This window comes from Macaca thibetana, chromosome 14 (assembly GCF_024542745.1).
Source record: "Macaca thibetana thibetana isolate TM-01 chromosome 14, ASM2454274v1, whole genome shotgun sequence".
NCBI lineage: Eukaryota > Metazoa > Chordata > Mammalia > Primates > Cercopithecidae > Macaca > Macaca thibetana.
In genome coordinates, this window is record NC_065591.1 from 109,636,782 (window position 1) to 109,645,485 (window position 8,704).

Sequence of the window (8,704 nt, forward strand, 5' to 3'; positions counted from 1 at the left end):
ATCTCCTTCAACGAGACCCAACATCACAGCATAAAGCTGACTAGACTTAGGCCTCTTCAGATGACAGATTGTTCACTTTTCCCCGAAAGTAGGAAAAGGTAGTGAGGGTGAGATAAAGACATGATTCCAATAGAATTTCTAGGAAGTACGGTTCAAATCAATATCTCTAGATTTTTCTTTTTTGTCTCATATGGTCTAATGTAGCAGCCCTCAAAGTAGGGTCTGAGAACTCCTGGGGCAGCCAGAGACATTTTCAGGGAGTCAGCAGGGTCAAAACTATTTTCATAATGACGCTATGATGTCATTTGTCTTTTTCACTGTGTTGACATCTGCACCAACGGCACAGAAGCAAGGTGAGTCTCCTCAGCAGGAATCAGACAGTGGCACCAACCTGCACAGTACTTGTAGTGACTGTTGTTCACCTCCACACACTTGCCAGTTTCACTTAAGAACATCCTTGAAGAAGCCACAAAAATTATTATTAAAAATTATTAATATGGTTAAATTTCAACTCTGAGCACATGTCTTTTTAATATTTAGTGTGACAAAATGGGAAGCATGCATGGATCTCTGCTGCATACCAAAGTGTTAAGTTTCTCCCAAAGAAAAAGACTTGTACTTTTGAGCTGCATGCTAAGCTAACTGGTTTTTTCACAAAACACTATTTTTACTTGAGTGAAGATCAGCAGACAAATTATAATTACGCAGACTTGAGAATTGGCAATTGTTTTTTAGAAATTAGTAAAATGAGCTTATCACCTCAAGGAAAACAAACGACAATATTTGTCACTAATGATAAAGTTTAAACTTTCAATTAAAAATTAGAATCTTCAGGCCGGACACGGTGTCTCACACCTATAATCCCAGCACTTTGGGAAGCCGAGGTGGGTGGATCACCTGAGGTTAGGAGTTTGAGACCAGCCTGGCCAACATGGTGAAACCCCATCTCTACTAAAAAATACAAAAGTCAGCCGGACGTGGTGGTGCATGTCTGTAGTCCCAGCTACTCAGGAGGCTGAGGCATGAGAATAGCTTGAACCCAGGAGGCGGAGGTTGCAGTGAGGCAAGATCTCATCGTTACACTCCAGCCTGGGCGACAAGAGAGAGATTCCATCTCAATAAATAAATAAATAAATAATAAAAATTAGAATTTTAGAGAATCTACTTCCTTTACCAAGAGCTTGACAGCTTCCCAATTTGTAAAATCTTTTCTGATGAGATCAGTGGTGTTTTTTTTGTTGTTGTTAAGCATGATGAACATTTTATTTATTTTTTATATTAAATATTTTTATAATTTCAACTTTTATTTTATATTCAGGGGGTATATGTACAGGTTTGTTATATGCATATGTTGTGTAATGCTGAGGTTTGGGGTACAATTGATCCCACCATCCAGGTACTGGGCATAGTGCTCAATGGTTTGTTTTTCAAGCCTTGCCCCACTCCATCCCCCCTCTTTAGTAGTCCCCAGTGTCTACTGTTGCCATGTTAATGTTCATGAGTACCCAATGTTTAGTTCCCACTTATAAGTGAGAGCATGCTGTATTTGGTTTTCTGTTCCTACATTAATTTACTAAGGATAATAACCTCCAGGCTGCATCCATGTTGCTGCAAAGGACATGGTTTTGTTCTTTTTATGGCTGTGTAGTATTCCATGGTGTGTATATACCACATTTTCTTTATCCAATCCACAGTTTTTGGGCACCTAGGTTGATTTTATGTCTTTGCTGTTATGAATAGTGCTGCAATGAACACATGAGTGCATGTGTCTTTTTGGTAGAATTGTTTAGTTTCTTTTGGATATATGCCCAGTGATGATAGCTCTGTTTTTAAGCTCTCTGAGAAATCTCTAAACTTCTTTCCATAGTGGCTGAACTAATTTACATTCCCACTAACAGTGTATAAGTGTTCCCTTTTCTCCACAGTCACCCCAGCATTTGTTGTTTTTTTGACTTTTTAATAGTAGCCATTCTGAATGGTGTGAGACGGTGTCTCATTGTGGCTTTGATTAACATTTCTCTGGTGATTTGTGATGTGGAGTGCTTTTTCGTGTTTGTTGGCTGCTTGTATGTCTTGTTTTGAGATGTGTCTGCTCATGTCTTTTGACCAGTTTTTAATAGGGGTATTTGTTTTTTTGTTCATTCAACTGTTTAAGTCCCTTATTGATTCTGGATATTAGACCTTTGTCAGATGTATAGTCTGTGAATGTTTTCTACCATTCTATAGGCTTTCTGTTTACTCTGTTGGTAGCTTCTTTTGCTCTACAGAAGCTCTGTAGTTAGATAGGTACCACTTGTCAATTTTTGCTTTTGTTGCAATTGCTTTTGAGGACTTAGTCATAAATTCTTTCCCAGGGCTGATGTCCCGAATGGCGTTTCCTAGGTTTTCTTCTAGGATTTTTATAGTTTGAGGTCTTACATTTAAATGTTTACTCTATCTTGAGTTAATTTTTATCTATGGTGAAAGGTGGGTGTCCAGTTTCATTCTTCTGTATATGGCTAGCCAGCTATCCCAGAACCATTTATTGAACAGAGAATTTTTTCCTCATTGCTTATTTTTGTTGACTTTGTCAGAGATCAGATACCTATGAGTCTGTGGCTTTATTTCTGGGTTGTCTATTCTGTTTCATTGGTCTGTGTGACTTTTTTTGTACCAGTACCATGCTGTTTTGGTTACTATGGCGTTATAGTGGAGTTTGAAGTCCAGTAATATGATGCCTGTGGCTTTGTTGCTTTTGCTTAGGATTACTTTGGCTGTTTGGACTCTTCTTTGGTTCCATATGAATTTTACAATAGTTTTTTCTAGTTCTGTGAAAAATGGCATTGGTAGTTTAATAGGAACAGCATTGAATCTGTAGATTTCTTTGGGTGATATGGCCGTTTTAACAATATTGATTCTTCTAATTCATGAGCACAAAATTTTTTTCATTTGTTTTTGTCATCTATGATTTCATTCAGAAGTGTTTTGTACCTCTTGTAGAGATCTTTCACCTCCTTGGTAGATGTACTCCTAGATTTTGTGTGTATGTTTGGTTATTGTAGATGGGATTGCATTCTTAATTTGACTCTCAGCTTGAAGGTTATTGGCATATAGAAATCTACTGATCTTTGTACATTGTTTTTGTATCCTGAAACTTTACTAGAGCTGTTTATCAGTTCTAGCAGCCTTTTGGCAGAGTTTTCAGGGTCTTCTAGGTATAGAATCATATAATCAGTGAAGAGAGATAGTTTGACTTCTTCTTTTCCTATTTGAATATCTTTTATTTCTTTCTCCTGCCTGTTTGCTCTGGCTAGGACTTCCAGTGGTGATATTAAGACATGTAGTTTTCGATATTGTATAATGAAATGTGCTAACATTGGGAAGTCATTTACAACTTAGAGAACCAATATTTTCCAAATGATCAATGAATGATGCTATAAAATTAGGCATGGGTAAAAGACCCATTTTGGAGTGCAAGATAGACCAAGGTCTAATTAGATTTTAAGTTAACCCAATACAAAAATTTAATTAATATGGTTTCTGATTCCACATTGCAACTAAACTTCAAGAAGTTGCCACTTCTCAAGGTTAAGTATAATATTTTTAAAAGGATCCAGAATTATCTGAAACTGAATACCCTTCCACTTTCCAACTCTGTATCTATGTGAGATTGGATTCTCTTCATATATTTCAACAAAAACAACATAAACAACAGATTGAATATAGAACCAAGTATGAGAATCCAGTTATCTTTTATTAAGCCAGACATTAAAGAGATTTGCAAAAATGTAAAGCAGTGTAAACAATGTAAAATACTTTGTTTTGATTTGAAAAACATAGTTATTTTAGTAAAAATGTTATGTTAACCTGTAAACACTTAGCTGTAAGTCTCACAAAATAGGTACAGGATTTGTATGCTGAAAACTACAAAACCTAGATGAAAGAAATCTAAGCTCTATGTAATATAAATGGAGCAACATGCTCAATATAATTAACATGTTCATTCTCTCCAACTTGACCTACAGATTTAACACAATCCCAATAAAAAAACTCTAACAGGTTTCTTTGTAAGTATAGGCAAGCTGTTCTGAAACTTACATGAAAATGTAAAAGAACCAGAATGACTAAAGCAATTTTGGACAAGGATGAATTTGGAGGATTCACTCTACCCAATTTTGTCATACTATAAAGCTACATGATTAAAACAGCATGGTATAATTGAGAGAACAGACATGTAGATTAATGGAACAGAATAGATAGTCAAGAAACACACCCACACAAATATGTTCAATTGATTTTTGACAAATGTAAAGGCAACTGGATGGAAAAAGTGCAGCCTTTTCAACAAATGGTGCTGGAACAACTAAACATCCTTTTGCAAACAGACAAATAAAAATGAACCTTAATCTAGACCTCAAGAGTACTCAAAAATTAATTCAAAATGGATCACAGGCCCAAATGTAAAACATAAAACAATAAAATTCTTAAGGGAAAATATCAGAGAAAATTTTCCTGAGTTTGGATTTGGCAAAGAGTTCTTAGATACAATAGCAAAAGCACAATCTAAAAAGGAAAAAATTGATAAATTGAATTTTACCAAATGAAAAATGTTTGGTCTGTTAAGGACACAATTAAGAGAATGAAAAGACAAGCCACAAAGTGAGAAAATATTTGTAAATCACATGTCCAACAAAAACTGTATCCAGAATATATAAAGAACTCTCAAAACTGAGCAATAAGAAACAACCCAATGAAGAAATTGGTAAAATATTTGAACAGATACATCACCAGAGAGGATATGCAGATGGCAAATAAACACATAAAAAGGTTCTCAATATTATTAGTTATTAGGGAAATGCAGATTAAAACCACAAAGAGATAGCATTGTATCTTGTTGCATCCATTAGAATGGCTACAAAAAAAGATACTGACAATACTGGTGAGGATGCAGAACAAACGAAATGCTTACATTGTTGGTAGGAATGAAAAATTGTATAGCCACTCTAGAAAAAGCCTGGCAGTTTTTTAAGAGGTTAAACATGCAATTACCAGAGGATACAATAATCCCACTGATAGTAATTTATCCTAGAGGAATGAATACTTACGTTCACATGAAAATGTGTGCATAATTACTGAATTCTATATTCATCCTGATTTCTGGCATGATCTTATCAGGAAGGAATGGCCTCGATCCCATAGAGAATTTACAAGCCTTTGTGCACTGTTCATAAAAGAGATAGGCCTGAACTGCCTGCTAGGGGAAGAAGATTTGAGGGTTGAAGATAGGGGTGCAGCCTCAGTCTGACCCAGGGACAGTGAGATCCCTGAGCGTGAGGGCACGGAGAACAAAGGTTTGGAAACTATGCCCTTTACCTGTACAGTACTGGGAGGGGTACCCACAAGGGCTGCAGATGGAGTACCTAACCTGGGGATCAATGGGCAAGAAGCTCTTCTGGGGAAGAAGATGACAAGGGATGTTTTTCAGCCAGGCTGCAGCAGTTCAAAGTCAGATTCATCTGATTTTAAAAAGAAAGGTGAGATTTTTTACTCTTTAGTGACATGGAGCAAATTCCTGCTGGCTCCATAGGTGTATGTTGCAAACCCTGGGAATAGATGACATGGCCCAGGGTTAGCATTTACCATTTACCAAGAGAAAAGAAGAGAGCTGGGGACGTCTCCTGGGAACACAATTTCAGAATCTGTGGAAGACTGAGAAAGAGCAGCCAGAGGGATAGTCCATGTCCCAGAGGTCATGGCAATGTCATAAAGTAGGGGGCACTCGATGGTTAGATGCTGCAAGGGTTCCAGGAAGATGAAGACTAAGAAGTGTCTCCCAGACACTGGTATGATGGGCAGGAGATGGCTGTGGATTGAGGAGTTGTGGGGTCTGAAGATGAATGCCGCTCACAGCCCTGAGTTGCCTGATTCTATTGGCTGAGCAGTCTGAGGCTGCCAGGGCAGGACATTAACATCTCCCAGAGGACAATTCTTCCAAGGTCAGGCAGCTTTCCTGGCCCTGTCAGTGATAAGAGAGAACAGGGTGAGCTCCTCTAAGTCATGGAGCACCACAACTTAGAGGTACCACCAGCTGGGAATGTCCACCTGGCCTAGGTGGTAGCGTCACCTCCATGGAGGATCAGTTCATTGCTAAAAGCCTAGGAACAAAGTTTATGGAGAGACATCGCAAATTTCCTAGGACTCGAAGATTTATCCAAAATTCTGTCTCCCATGTCATGTGTCTGATGAAGCGCCTGGGGGTGAAGGATCTGACCCTTTCACTGCGAATTCAACATCTGCAGAGAAGTCATGATATGCCAATCACTTTGCCCTGCATGTTTATATGGATCATCCCATTTAATCTCACAACAAATGTAGGCTGGATACACCCATTTTACATATGAAGAAACAGAGAGGATGGTTTGTCTAAGACCACATAGCTAAGTAAGTAGTAGGGCTGGAATTTGTACCTCCAGGTACTTCGATTCCAACTCCCAGAGCTCTCTCTGCTACAACACAGTGTAATTAGAAGGAATTATTAAAGCAGATTCCCAGACCCTTCCTTGTATGAAAAGTAAAGAACCTTTTCTGGGACTCAGGGCTTGGACAGAGAAGGCCTCCTGTTATGTCCACCTCCCATGTCCCATTGGCAGGAGTGAGCAGTGGAGGGCCATAGACCAGGCCATGCCCTCACCTTTCTTAGAGGTCTCAGCTAACAAGACCTCCTGTCCCGGAAGGTCCAGGGCTGTTTATCTCCTGAGCACAGTCCTCCCTGTTCTCTGGGAGGACCCACTGTAAGATCGGTATAGCACGCTTACTTCCTGGATTGGGTGGCAGCCTTCCTAGGGACAGGAAGCCTGGGCCAGTGCGCAGAAAATGGAGAATGAATGGTATGTTCCTTTCAGAGTCATCCACCTACATCAAGGAGACTTGGAGGTGTACTGGGTGACAGCTTGTTGTGACTTGACAGAGCCTCCTAGAAACTATCCACTTGGGACCAGGGTGGAGAACGGCTTCCTCCCACTCATGATGCACTTGTCCAAGTTTCCAGAAACCGCATGGTTTAAGCCTCTGGTCATGCCACACTCTGATGGGTGCGCCCAACCTTCTCTGGGGAGTTGTCTCACCCTGCCACTCCTGGAAAGATACGCAGAGCCAGACAGCGGAGCCTATGAGGTCCCAGTTGGGAGGATTCCATCTGACTCTGGTGCAGAGTATAAAAGAGCAGCTGAATGTCAGAGCCCGAATTCAAATCCACCTCTGCCATGCAGCAGTCGTGCAGTTTGGGAGGCTTATTTCACTTCTCTTGGCCTTTGTTTCCTCATCTGTAAATTAGGAATGATGACAATGCCCACTTCATGGGATTCTTGTGCTGGCAGGAGATAATATACATCAGGTGTCCAGCACAGCATGTGGCACACAGCAAACGTTTAGCAAACGCTGGCTATTACTATCATTATCCTCATCATGGCGTTCACGGGGACTCCATATGCGTGTCCCCATATCCACCCAATTGTATCAGGACCACAGCTAAGCGATTATGGGGAAGAATGGTCCCTGGGAATCTAACCAAAGCCCAGAGGCAGCTGGGACACCTGCTAGGCTGTAAGTGGCTCCTTCTGCAAAGAGCCATCATCTCTTCCCACAACAGCCTCCTCCTCCTCCTGCCCAGCACACTCACTTGGCACTCCTTTCCCAGGGAAATTATGTGGAAATGCAGCAGTCAATAGAGTCGACAAAGCCAGAAGACTTGGCTGGTACTTGGAGGTGCCTAGGCTCCAGGGACACAGGACAATGTCACTGCAACACCCTCCCTGCCCAAAACACACACACAATTCCCTGGAGATTCTGGGCCAGTTTAGAATGCCCCATCTCCCCCCTCCATCTATATTTTTTGTAGCCTCTATAGATATCCTGGGCCAAAGGAATGTATTTTTCTTTTTCCATCCAGATCCTGCTTTTTCTCTACCTTATTTCCCCGTCCCGTTCCCATACCCTTACACGCCTGCCAATCAATTTATGTCCTAGGAATCCCCTGAGAGAGAAGGGAAAGTGTCTGCTTTCTAAGGGGAAAGAAACAGAAATGGCCTAAGCCCTAAGTCTCTGCCCAGGCCAGGCTTCTGAGGATGCAGCCACCTTCCTACGGTGAGTGGACATGGCTGGTTGTCTTCTGAAATGAGTGCTGTCTCCTGCAGGGGAATCTGCCAACGACTGCCTTTCCCAGCCGAACTTTGTCTAGATGGTGCCACATGACACATACGACATGTCTGCACCCATAAAATGTCAGTGGAAATGACTTCTGGGCTAGAGCACTTAAGGACTGAATGAATCTTTTTTATATTTTCTTTCTGGCTAGAATTAGACAACAATGTGGATGACAAACTCTCAAGACGGAAAAAGCTTGTGGAAGAAAGTCTCCCTCTGATCAGAACACCCTTACTGGACTGTTACATGGATGCGAAAGAAACTTCAATTAGGTTAAACCATTGAAATGGTGAGAAACTGTGGGATCTATTACAGTCAGTGTCACCCCTCCTAGGAATATAGTAAGCGTGGCACCTGCCTCCTCCTCCATACCTTCTTGTGCACATGGAGCAAGAAAGGAATCAAAAGAAGGACTTTCCCTGGCATTGATATGAAAGACTAAAGCAATCAAGTTCAGGGTGTCCAGAGGCTGGATGCGTTTGGGGAAACCTAGAGAATTCTGTGCTTGTGGCTGGTGTGCTGG

General features: G+C 40.8%; 2 protein-coding genes across 7 annotated transcripts in view; one reads left to right on the forward strand and one right to left on the reverse strand.

Annotated features, from left to right (window-relative positions):
- Window positions 1–8,704, forward strand: part of IL10RA (interleukin 10 receptor subunit alpha) — a 442,741-nt gene that overhangs the window by 334,450 nt on the left and 99,587 nt on the right. The gene's annotated exons all lie outside the window — the stretch shown is intronic.
- The window catches only part of FXYD6 (FXYD domain containing ion transport regulator 6), a 286,618-nt gene that overhangs the window by 55,437 nt on the left and 222,477 nt on the right, over window positions 1–8,704 (reverse strand). The window lies entirely within an intron of this gene.